The 13,208-nt window shown below is 44.1% G+C and overlaps 1 protein-coding gene across 1 annotated transcript in view; it reads right to left on the bottom strand.

Annotated features, from left to right (window-relative positions):
- LOC142590278 (lysosomal phospholipase A and acyltransferase-like) overlaps window positions 1-13,208 on the bottom strand; it is a 45,132-nt gene that overhangs the window by 30,414 nt on the left and 1,510 nt on the right. The window lies entirely within an intron of this gene.

Here is a 13,208-nt window from a genome sequence, read left to right as displayed (position 1 = left end):
CGACAAGGAATACCCCGAAAGCGATCCGCCTCTCGGCCTCGAAGGCAACATGTGCGCCACAGAGCCCTCGCTGGGAAGTCGGAGGTCGCGACCTCTTCTCCGCAGCGCAGGCTTTGCCGTCGGCTTGTCATCAATCAGGGAACTGTGGCGCGTGAGCCGTCTTCCAGTCAATTAGTCCCCAGCATGCACGCTACATGTGCTGCCGTTTTTCGCGCGACTCAGACAACCGCGTTCCTTGTTCCGAGCGCTTAGCGAGGCTTGCAACTAGCTCTGAAGTAAAGGGATGACTGCGAGGGAAAAGGATGAGAGCGCTTCCCTGCACTGCGTACGACAACCTGGCGACCTCAGCGCTGCATGCGATGTCGCACCACTGCTGTCGTTTTGTAAAAGAAGCTGTTGTCTCTCACACGCGAATGAAACTAGTGCGCTGCTCTCGCGGGTGACAGCAGTGCCAGTGAACTTGCGAGAAAATCAATTGAAAGATTAACTTCAGTCCTCATCCACTGTGTAAGTTTAGTCGCGACTGAAGTTTTTAACCAAAAAAGAAAAAGCAAAAGCAGGCACCAGGTAAAGGCAAGTTTCCTTGAAACACCGGAACCAAATGTCCCTTTCATACCAATTCGCGCGTCGCGCCACTGTAGGCACACTGTATTCACAAAAAGTTCTTACGCTAAAAGCGTTTGTGCCAGCCAATAGTGATTTTTGACATATTATTAGCGAAGGCGATCAACCAATGAAAAACAGCCCTTAGGAACGAAAAGCTTTGTGAATTCGGCCCCTGAACTTTAGCAAAGCGTCTTTTTTTTTTCCTTACTACCTTATCGTGGCTATTTAACATATAAGCACGAACTATGGCTGTAGAAACATTTTAGTGGCACTTTTGTTGTGCCTATAAATGCCTATTTCGATGTTGGTGCCTATGTTGGATTGTTTCAGAGCCTAAAAATAATTGTCTTCCGTATTTCGTCTAGCCGTATTTCTTTTATAATGTTTTCACCCATTGGGGAACTTTGTTGAAGGCAGCCGACTACTGCGACAAGCACTTTGCCGGCGCAAAGGCCATTATTCACAGCTGACGAGAGCATCGCTGAGAGGAGGGCTCATACTTTGCTACGCGACGATACACTTCTCGTTATTAGCTCACATCATCGAGAAACTTCAATGATCGGGCGCAACTCTAATCCGCAATGTGGGGTTCATTTTGGACTTTCCCGAAGGGGTCGCCACCTCTTTCAGTGAACCTGTTGCTGATACATTAGTTCAAAAGTTCCATCTGTCTCGGACGGAGATTCTGGGTTTTCGGTTACACTGAAAGAACTGTCAAAGATTCTGACCGGCGAACATTCTGGTATTCCAGAAGGCGTTGGACCATCGAACGCTCAGAAATGCAAATATGTGCCCCTAACTTCGACGGATGTTGAGCGTTTCCTTTTTGTATACAAACCAATGTTCAGTGATAACAGGCGCAACACAATACCCGAAAATCTTAAGATGGCGCTTGTTGGTCACTGCTTCCTCAATTTTTCTCGTGGTGTACAGTCACACTAAAATTCAGATAAATCTTGTAACCTACGCAACTTGCCTCTTTCCCTTTCATTGAGCAAATAAAGTGTCTTTCGCGAAACGTGGGCTGTGCTCCTTAGCAATTCATAATTTATCCTCACACGTGCACCGGAAATTCCTATTAATTGAGCCTATACGTGCCTAACGGGCAGTAATTGGCGTCTATATATATGCCCTAAATGGCAACTTTAGTGCATCTTGAAACTGCAAAAGCGCACAAAGACAAGAAACGAAGAGAGTGGATAGGACGAAGCGCTTTGTTGTCTTTCTGCACTTTTGCAGTTTCAAGATTCAAGTAAACCAACTAGCCCATGCAGTTATCCATTTTGTTGCAACTTTAGTGTGTGTTATAGGCCTGCTAAAACAGCATTTTCTAGCGCCTGAACCCCCCGGTCTCCAGTCATAACAAGATATCTTCTGTAACCTCACATGACACTCGCAGTTTGTTGGCACGTAAAACCCCAAATATTATTGTTATTACGCTCGCAGTTTCTGCTCCGTATTGCTGCGTTTAGCGCTGAACCTTGTTACTTATCATGAAAGTCTTATCAGTGGGGGTGATTACCAAAGCAACCACGGTTCGTACACGCGATTAAAGAGACGCTGACGTTTTTCTGGCATTTTTTGTTCGGCATATAGCATACGTCTGCCCAACCGCAACACTTTTTCGGAGCAGAGGATGCGAGAAAGGAAAAAAAAAACTAAATTTATTCGCCTGCTTCGCAGCCGCCCTCGAGTAAAAATGTGCATTCGATATTTCCTACATTCATGCTCGCCTCAATTCCTGCGAGGTAGTGAGGAAACTAAACTTTCTCGCAGTTTACATGTTCCGGAAATTCTTGTGCTCGGCTGTGTGTTTCTGGCACGCAGTGGTAGTTCTCACTACCCAAGTCTTTCGGCGCTGGTTTTATGAAGCTGGAAGTCCTGAGTGCACTAGTCGTGACAAGTGACCGTTATTGATAAATAGTCAGGTCCTGACGTCAGATATAAACAGGTGACGTTTGAGGCTCCCAGCACGTCAACGCTAGGTACGTGTGTGTGTGCGTGCGTCAAGGTATCGAACCGAAACTGAACCGTCAACAAAACAACGTTATTTTTACGTTTTTACGCGAACCGGTACAGAACCAAACGTTATTTTTTTTTTTTTGCTCTGAAACGAAAGCCAAAAGAAAAAAGCTTTAGGTGAAGGTTAGCCACTTCGTCTGGAACGTTTTCATACATTGCCTGCATCTGGTTCAAAAATGCTGCCTGATTTGTACATGCACATGAGTTTGCTGTCACTTTGGAAGTGGCAGCACCGTTAGTGCGGTTTTCAACGCGGCTCGTCGGGATGCACATAGAGTTTCCTACAATTACTAGAGAGAACTCTGGCGCTGCGATCGTTAAGCCACCATGGGAATGATAGGTATCATCATCACGATCAGCCTGGTTACGCCCACTGCAGGGCAAAGGCCTCTCCCATACCTCTCCAACTACCCCGGTCATGTGCTGATTTTTGCCATGTTGTCCCTGCAAACTTCTTAATCTCATCCGCCAACCTATCTTTCTGCCACCCCTGGTATACGCTTCCCTTCCATTGGAATCCAGTCCGTAACCCTTAATGACCATCGGTTATCTTCCCTCCTTCATTACGTCCTGCCCATGCCCATAGGTATAGTCATGGAGTAAGAAAAAAAAGAGGAGGGAGCACGCCGCAACGCGATTGAAGCCGAAATCTACTGGGCCAGTGGTGATCGCACGTCTAAGTGCGCGGTTGGTTTTAGTGTTCCCGCTCTACAGGTAGAGCGACGGCAGGGCAGCTGAACAAGCGCGCACAGAATAAAAGCTACTGGCATAGCCACTGCAAACCAAGCATCTCAGCAAATCTCGAATCTTGTTCCGCGATCTCGAGGTAAGAGGTCACGTGTTGGGCCACCACTGTGGCTTCACGGAGCGTTCGCTTGCCAAGGCTGCCTGCGTGACGTAATGCTCCCTCCTATATTTTTCCTTCCTCCATTGGTATAGTACATGGATTCGCCTGATCGTGCTGGGGGGCTTCAGACGTTGTTGTAGCTTCGTTTATTACGTTTTATCTGGATCTAAGTTGGGCTAAATTTCAAAGCAATTTATACTGTCCTAATGCAGAACGTAATAAGACTCCGCAAGCATGCATAATCGCTGCTAATTGCAGGGTTGCGTTTATCCATGCATCCATGCCGTAATGGTTTCAATATCGGGCTTCTGTGCACGCTAGAGGTCCTGCGTTCCAATCATGCCATCGGACAATTTTAATAATGTTCATTTATTTAATTATTTATAAAGCAGCACTTTCTATAAAATAATCACTTCGCAAAGTGACGAAGCCGTTTAAAGCCAGAAGGACGAAGTTTACCAAATCCATGTACTACCCATCAATGCCATCATTCCCATGCTGGCTGAACTCCCCAGCTTGCAGCTCCCGAAGACACTAGCGCCACATTTACCTCTAGCAATTATATGAGACTCCATATGGATGCAGGTATGTTTGTATAATAGCACAATCGCAAGCATTTGAGATTGGTGATTGTGCAATAGCCCTCCGGTAGTGGGAGATCGCTGAAATGAAGGGGCGATTTTTGGATAGGTGGTCAATTTTGATCACACTGATATGTAAACTGAAGCATATAGGTGCGATAGAAATGAAATATTGCTTCTTCAGTGTACTTCACCAATGTGACTTTTTTGTAACTACTTACAGAGTACAAAGCAGGCGTAACTTTTTGTCGGTCTTTCCATGGTGCTCCGAAGCATTGTCGAGCTTTTGTGCAAAATACTTTTATGCTCTTCTAGTTTTTTCTTATTTCATGCTACCGAACCGTACACGCGCGTGTGTATTGTGCGTTTGTATTTTGAGTGTGTGTGTATGTGCTTGTGTGCGTGCGCGTGTATGTGTGGTGCATGTGTCGCTGTGCGTGCGTGCGTGTGTTTGTGTGTGTGCGCGTACATGCTTATGTGCGTGCATGTGTGTGTATATGTTGCGTTTATATGCGTTTGTCTAAATGCGTGTGTGTGTTGTGTGTACATGTGTTTATGTATGTATGTTTGTGTGTGCCATTTTGTGTGTTGCGTGCGTGTGTGCGTGTATGTGTTCGTGTGTATGTTGTCTGTATAGGTGTTTGCGTAAGTGTATGTTATATGTAAGTGTCTATGCTGTGTGTGTGTGTGCGTACACGTTTGTGTGCGCGAGTGTGTATGTGTTGTATGTACATTCGTTTGTGTACATGCGCGTGTGTGTTGTTTGTATATGTATTTGTGTCCTTTTGTGTTTCTGTGTGCGTGTATGCGTGTTTGTGTGCATATATGTGTTTGTGTGTATGTTGTGTGCATGTGTTTTCGTGCGTGCGTGTGCATGTGTTGTGTGGGCAGCTGTTCCTGTTTGTGTGTGTTCGTGAATACATGTGTGTGTTGTTTGTATGTGTTCTTGTTTGTGCATGTTTGTGAGTGCTTGTGTATTGTATGCATATGTGTTTGCGTACGTGCACGTGTGTGTATGTGTGTGCGCGTACGTGTGTGTGTGTTTGTACAATACACATATACACACACGTGCGCGATCACAAACACATACGCGCGATCACAAACACATACGCACGCATACATTGCCACGTGACTGGCCGCTCGAGGCACTTTGCGCGTTATTCGCGAGCTTCTTTCACGCTCGGAAAAACACTTTAATGTAGTCCGTATTGAGCAACGGAAAGCTGTATCGGGAGTTTTTCATGTTGCTCTACAATTTCTTTATTGAAACTTCCCATCTAATTATAATATTTGAGAAGTTGATTAATTAATTAAAACTGATTATGTAATTAGGCAGAATGCGAAAAATGCTTCGAGTATCTCCAAGCGACGGCAAACAATATTACCTTGATTCTGTCCAGCTACGTGGCATTTGCATATTTTTAAATATTGGTACATGTTAGTTGGGACACCCTGTACGTATATATATATATATATATATATATATATATATATATATATATATATTGTGCGTAGGTGTGTATGTTTGTGTGTGTGTGTGCAACACAATGGTGAGTTAACAGCCATGTGCTGCATTCCTGAATATAGAATTATGGACAACAGGCGTGAAACACATTTGCTCGCTCTTTCAAGTGGTCTCCTTGAAATGATAGCTCAGTAAGCGATACGTGCCACGTACACTGTCCCGCGATATTACGACCTCGATTGTCACTGTGATGCCCTATACAGCGTTTTCGTGTACTCGTGCGTTTTTAAGGGATGGTGTTATGAAAAGTTACGCAGTTTACAATTACTTAGTCATGTTACCATTTTTACATATGAAACGAGCCTGGAACCTGGCCGACCTATAGTTACTTAACTAAATTTGCCTTAGTATAGATGCAAGGTATTGAGCACCAATAGCAACATATCTGACAGTGAATTACTAACGCTATTTTAAGAACTGCTTTGGGCTTTTTTTGAAGAGTGTACTTCTTGAAGTAACATGGTGGGGCAAACCAAACGCGAACTACACTATTACAGCATATAGGCACCGAAATATGGTGTTTTGGTGAAACAGCGCTGCTGCTGTTGTTGTTGTTAACTTTCCTTTTTTTTTACGCCGGCATACTTTACATCACTATTTCTAAGTGGAAACTTACGGCGTCATAATATGATTCCTGTAATTGAAACATCCTGTTTGTGTTCGAGTTTCATTTGGTCGTGGCAGCCACTTCGCTATTTGCGTCACCCCACCAAAGCTCGGCGCACATAGCGGATGCCCTCCGGATAAGCCATTGTCATCTTTCTGTTTCGAAAGTGTCCTACAGTGACCTCAACACCCCCGCAAGCGCGCACACACCCACACATACACAAAGAATACGTCGCTTTATCAGATAAGAAGCCGGCCTTATTTTTATCACCTACGTCATTTCCTAGCTTGTGATGCTGACTCACCTACTGCACCCCGTCGATGTAGCAGGTTCAAGCGAACCTCCATAGGACGGTGTACTCATTATGACGCCATCAGCCGAAAGTATTGACGAATCTGCATAGATTTACTGACTTCATAGGTCACGTGCACTTTTGCACTCTGAAATCAAGGGTCAATTTATATCGACATACCGGCCCAAACGTGCATGAAAAGACGAGGAAATGCGACTGACTTGTATTCCGAAGCGTACTTTTGCTGAATACCGGTGAATGAGAACCATAACAGGACTGCCTTTCGGTCGGTCTTTATGCGTAAAAGGTCGAATCCTTCATATTTTCCGCGGCAGTCTATAGTTGTCGAACCTACTGCTCAAGCGGAACAAACTCGATATCGAAAACGTTACAGAACTTGGACAAAGGGATGTGTAATATACTGAAAAAGTGGTTTCCCAACGCCAGTGCGCGTATATCGGTTAAATTTGATACTGTCTTATATGTTGTTTTTTTTTTACGTCAAGGACGAAAAAAAATAGCGAGATAAAAACAGTTTATCTTGTCAACGTTTTTTTTTTTTTTCGTCAATACCCATATCTGGACGATAGTTAAGTTTGCCGTTCATCTTTTGTAGTATGTTTTATCGCATGGGCCCATATCTACAACAATAGCTTTCGCTTTCGCTCACAATAAAGTACTGCCTCCTTACATCTAGGTCGCTCATGATAGCCTGAATAGCGAGAAAGTACACGTCCGTACCTGATCAACAAAAAAGATTTGCTTTTTTGCTTTTGCTTCGCTTTTATTTTTTTTATATGAATCGCCACAATACATTCTCGCGATACCAAAGCGCTTGCGTTTGGTGCTGGGCGGCGCACATCCATTGAGCTGCGCCTTCCCCGTGGAGTGTTTTGGAAACAGCTCTTCCCGCCCACTCAGCAAGCAGACTGTGCACGACCAAAATAACGGGCCATCTCAGCATGAGATAAGTGTGGTGTGCTGGGTGCATAACAGAAGCGGCTCTTCTGAGGCAACGGCCGCGGCTCACGCTGTCTTCCATGCACACGCCGGACACCAGCGTGTGCAGTCTTTAAAAAAGAAAACTCGAACGTCAATGCAAATTATATACAGGGTAATTAACGAAGAGAGTCAGGCTAATTGGTGATAAGGCAACTGCTGTGAAATAGTTACTAGCGCGAATGAGACTACCAGAAAAAAAGATGGGACAAGACAGAGCGCCCACTAGGACAGTGTGCTTTCTGGTGGGCGCCCTGTGGCTGTGCCATACGTACACGGGGCGTCCCACCGCCTAAAAAAGGTGGCAAACAAGTGTTGATGTTGTTTTTCCAGGGTCACAATAGTTCGCAAGAATGTGCCGGTTGGTAAACAACGGCGGGACGAAAAATGCCTGCACTAAGATGCCCACGATCCGTTTTGTAAACTGCAATGTGGGCGTGGTCTACAAGATTCCACTTTCTCGTGGAAAATGCTATGTAGGACCTGAATGATCGGCTTAAGGAGCACCGTAACGCTGTAAGCGCTCTATTGCAGCCGCTGACCGCTTGGCTGATCACTGCCGAAGATGTAATTGCTCCCCTTGTTTCCATAGCACGCATGTCCTCAGACGGTTCGCCAGACAGTTAGCGAAATATTTGAGGCGTCTTGCATTTTAAACTCGTCTGATGAATGCGTAAGCGCACCATCTCTGGCTCTCACAGATAAAGAAGTGTTGTACCATGAGAAGAACCTTGTCATCAATGATTTGTAATGGATCATTGTTCACACTTTCCGCGTACTTAGCCTATTTGGTTTTCTCATTTTTGGCACATTCGTTTACGCGTCTGTCTGCGCACTTCTTTTTTAGCATATGGTGGCTTCTTTAGATGTTACATGAATAAAATTTGCCAGTTTATGTCTAGCACTATGTCCTGTCACACCTTTTTTTCTGCTAGTCTTGTTCGCGCTAGGAACTATGTCACGGTATATATAGGGTGTTTTATTTTAACTGCGCCAAATTTTTTTTAAAGATTGCCTGAGGCACGTAGCACAATTCTAACCCTTGAAGTTAATTACTCGTTGAGGCGAAGATTGCTTCCATGAGAAATCATATGCTTAATCGACTAATTAACAAGATTTCACTAATTATGTTCTTTACTAATTAAGATTTTATTGACAAATGTTGCCGCTTGTCGCCCTCTGTTGGGTTTAGTGCTGTAACTCAGGACAAGGAAGAAGTAGCTTGGCACGCGTGTCGCTTTCTTTAGAAAGCACGGTCAGGGGAGACAGGCCGACGCAATATCTCCGGATGCAGTAGTGTCACACACGCGGTGTAGAACACATGAAATGTACACCCACGGTTTCCATGTGACGAGAGCTGTCTGTAAAAATTCCAAAATGAAGCCTTAGGTGGGATACGATGAAGCCCACTTCCAGTTTTCTGTCTGGAATTTCTCCTTTATCGCTGAAAAAGTTTCCGTAAAATATTTATTTTCTTTCCTTGATTAAGCTTATTCTGGGATGTGGTTTGCACATTCAGACAGAAAATAAATATTTCTTGGGGAGGTATCCATATGTGCCTTCATGAATGTCACAATTTGGCCACAAACAGTCAGAAACTGACCAACCGCAGAAGGTGGTTGATTGACAGCACATATTGTAATCTACGAATTGAAGCTAGTGAGTTGCATATCGACCTGGAACGAATTCTGGGCATGGCCCCTGTTTCGAGACATGCGCCGCCAAACTCGCGGAAAAAATGCGCTGTTGTTCCACTTACTTTGTTTATGAAAACGCTGGCACATGCATTGAAGCGGGAAAGTAACCGGAACGCTAGTGTATTTCATCGAACATTTTAAAAATTATTGTCTCGAAACTGTTGCCATCCTGAGAATTCGTTCCAAGTGGATAGCCTTGCGAACTCACCGGCTACAATTCGGAAATTTCAATATGTGCCGCAAAGTAATTAATTAAATAGCTAATGAATGCAATTGTGTTCATTATTCAATTAAGCATTTTAATTTTTTGGTAGAAGTAACGTTCGCCTCGCCGAGAAATTCAGTTCGTGAGTTAGAATGGTGTTACCTTCCACAAGCGACATTTTAAAATGTTGGTGCAGCTAAACATAAGACACTTTATAGCGGCACAACCCAGACGAGCTACGTACAAGAGCATTGCTTTTGCGAGCTCCTGAATAGTTTTGACCTCCTTGGCATTTTTTCACCCCGAAATCACATTACATGAGCATTCGTACATTGCAGCTCCATCGAGATGCGGCCGCCGCAGCTGAAATCGCGATAGGTGGAAACGCCCCTGCAGCGCCGCTGCTTCGCACTTCTGTCAGCCCTATCCCCTGTCACTCTCCTTCCAGTGACGGCCAGAAGCCTGGCCCTTATGAAATTCGCGCACGCACCAAGCAAGAGTGCGCCTGTATGAGTGTGAGCTTACGTGCGTGTGTTCCGTTCGCTTTCATTTCACGTGGTTAACTTAGGCGCGCTTACCACATTTCGCTTTCTCACTCTTGTTCCGTATGGTATAGCTATAGCGTAATCGATCCCTTGGAACTTGTACCAACTACGTAAACACTAGGACCTGTTTTGTTGGTCGCGGATGCCCTATTCCCCACCACCACGGCTGCTTTCAGAGTAGGACAAATATTTGGGCACAAATCGACCCACAGGCCACAGCGAGTGCTTACCGCTCATATTTCGTGATCTCTTACTGCCACCGCATTTCGCCCCTCTGACTTTTCTTTTTTTCCTAATGCAGTCAATTTTCCAAAGATTAGACGGCTCTGAGCCGTGCTCCTTCACGAAGGACGATTCGCCAAGTCCGGTGCCTCCTAAACCACCGCTTGTCGCAGACGGTGCCTCGCCTCAGAGTTCAAACAGCTCAACTATACGGGGCAGTCCACTTTACGCGCGCCCGGCTCGGGTGCATGGGTCGCCGCAACGCGGGAAGCCCGTACAGCAAAAATGCTTTCTCTCGCCGCACGGGGGAGCTATATTTAACTCAAATTGAGTTACTCTTGACGAAGCTTCGTCGTGGCTTGTCATTATTAAACTTCCTGGACAGCTGAACAACCCTGAGATTGGACACGCGTACAATATGGGATGATTTCAGATAGCCTAAACTCGACCATTCATCGTTCAATTTTTTAAGATTTAGATAAAAAACAAAACTGGGATACTGTCGGCAGCTTCACAGATTAAGAACACATGTTTCTCAATCCGCCAAGGTTATTCAGCACATCAAGCACGGAAGAACCATTACTCGTATGGCCAATTGTGTAACTCTGTTTTAAAAAAAATTAATTACGAGGTCTCACGTGCCAAAACCACGATTTGATTATGAGGCACGCCGTAGTGGGGGACTCCCGGTTACTTCTGACCACCAGGGGCGTGCACCTAAATCTAAGTACACAGGCGTTTTTGCATTTCGGGCCCCATTTCGGCCCCAGGCGGCTACCGCGGCCAGGATTTGATCCCGCGACCTCGTTCTTAGCAGCGCAACACCATAGCTGCTAAGCAACCGCGGGGGGGTAAAAGTACAAACGAAAACAGCGCATAAACAGACATATTAAACGTGGCCACCTGCTCCAAGTTCAATTACAAAACGGCTCCGTAATACAAAACAAGCAACCGCGTACGAAGTAGTATATTGCAAACATGAGCAGCTACGTTTATTGCGCTCCGGTGTGAACAAGTTGTAGAAGTATGACGGGATAAGCGGCAAAAGTAACTGCAGACTTGTTTTAAATAAATTCCTCTTCCATTCTTTCTTGGACATATTAAATATATTAATGTATTTATTTTCTTGTGAGTTTAAACAAATCGTAATGCAGTGTACCGGTCTCTTTAGCTAATAATTAGCACGGAAGAAACGTACAAACCAGTAGAGTATTTGCCAGCTTTGCCAAGCTGGGGGTAGATGTGCGAATGTCCTAAAGCAGGAGCTTGAACAGGAGCATGCGAACCAGAAATTTCTCTTCCAGTAAACTTCCCTGCCTTTAGCATCTCATTTACCCCCACTCTCTCTCTCTCTCTTGGATACGAATCTAATAGTCTTTGCTATCCGATTCGTATTCGGTTGGAGAATTCAATATTCTAAAATGTCATAATAATCGAATCTCTTCGACTACTATACCGAGTAACAACAGTCGTTGCGGTCTACAGGCAGCAGGACCAATGTAAATGGAGATTGTTCCGAATGAATGACACCACTGTCGGAGGACCGCGTTTGTTGCGCAGAAGTATCCGTCCTGAGCGAACACATGCAGGTCATCACGTCTGCATAGTTGATTCCCGTCGCTAAATAAGCATGACTCGCCTTTGGCAATCTGCGAATTTATCTCGATTCAGTCAAAGAAATTTATTATTCGCCCAATTGATCGTTGCTTGGATCCTTTAGAACGATGCGTGCGGCTGTAGTATTACCCTTTGCTCTTTAAACAAACACAGCTCTACTACGTTCATCTGATGGCGTGCTCTTCCTTTGCTTCATTACTATCATTGCCACAAGTGCACCATATATATGCCGCGTGTTTCGGCGAACACTTTCAAATAATTTTTAAAATTCCCTGTGGCAGATAGCACAATTATAGTTCATGGGCTCGTCTACTCGAAGATTCGGACACTACTTACAAAACAAATTTAAAACCATAATCGGCTAATTAACAAAAAGAAACATTAATTCGTTTTAAACTAATTAACTTATTGCGCATATTGCAATTTGCAAATTCTAGCCGGGGAGTTCGCAAGGCGGTCTACTTGCGACGCATTCTTACGATGACACCAGTTTCGCGATATCAATTCCCGAACTTAGCGGAGAAATGCACAGGCGTTCCTGTTACTTTTGTGCTTCAGTGCATAAACGACGTTTTGTTAAGAAATTAAGTGGAACGACAGTGCATTTTTACCGCAAGTTTGGCGGCGCATATCTCGTAAATGGTGTCATCCACACAATTCTTTTCAAATGGACATGCTTTCCAGTCTTATCTGCTAGAATTTGTAAATTGCGATATATGCCATAAGGTATTTTAAAAACTTAAATAGTGCGTTTTTGTTACTGAATCGATCATGCGTTTCAATTTTTTTTGTGCAAGTAATGTCCGCCTCTTCGAGTAGACCAGCTCACGGACTAGAATTGTGCTATCTGCCACAATCTTAAAAAAAATGTTTGAAAGAATTCACTGGAACACCTTGTATAATGGACCTTCAGTTGTTGTTCTTTCAATTTTTTTTTACTTAAGAGATTCTCAGTTGACTTGACATTGTTTAACGGCATTTATCAATTGACGTAAAGCAGTCCTCTTTATTCTTTCTTTTTCTTCTTTTTACCCAACGAACTTCATGGTACCAATCTATTTCACTTCGTTTATGAATTGGAAATATTCGGTATTCGATTCGATATTCGAAGGTCGTCTTTGTCAAATATTTGCATTTCATTAGATTCGAAAATTTCGCTATTCGAACACCCCTACTGATTTATTCTTATCAACTGGAAGGTATGTTTGGTGTAGCAACCACCCCTTCTGAAACTTTTGTTTATAGACCTCATCATTTATTGGATTTAACTCGTCTTGACTTTAAACTGTGGAGATGCATTATAGTCATCCCCTTGATAAAGTTTTTTTCCCAGTTAGACAAACACTCGTCGAAATGTTGTCTTTCTTTCCTTTTTTTTCTTTTTCCGGAATAAAACGCGGAGAGTGACTGAGTCACGCTCTTCGGAGCGAGGAAACAGCATTG

Source organism: Dermacentor variabilis, chromosome 1 (assembly GCF_050947875.1).
Source record: "Dermacentor variabilis isolate Ectoservices chromosome 1, ASM5094787v1, whole genome shotgun sequence".
In the NCBI taxonomy this organism is placed as follows: Eukaryota; Metazoa; Arthropoda; class Arachnida; order Ixodida; family Ixodidae; genus Dermacentor; species Dermacentor variabilis.
Note: the sequence above shows the minus strand (reverse complement) of the source record. Positions and strands in the feature narration are given on the sequence as shown.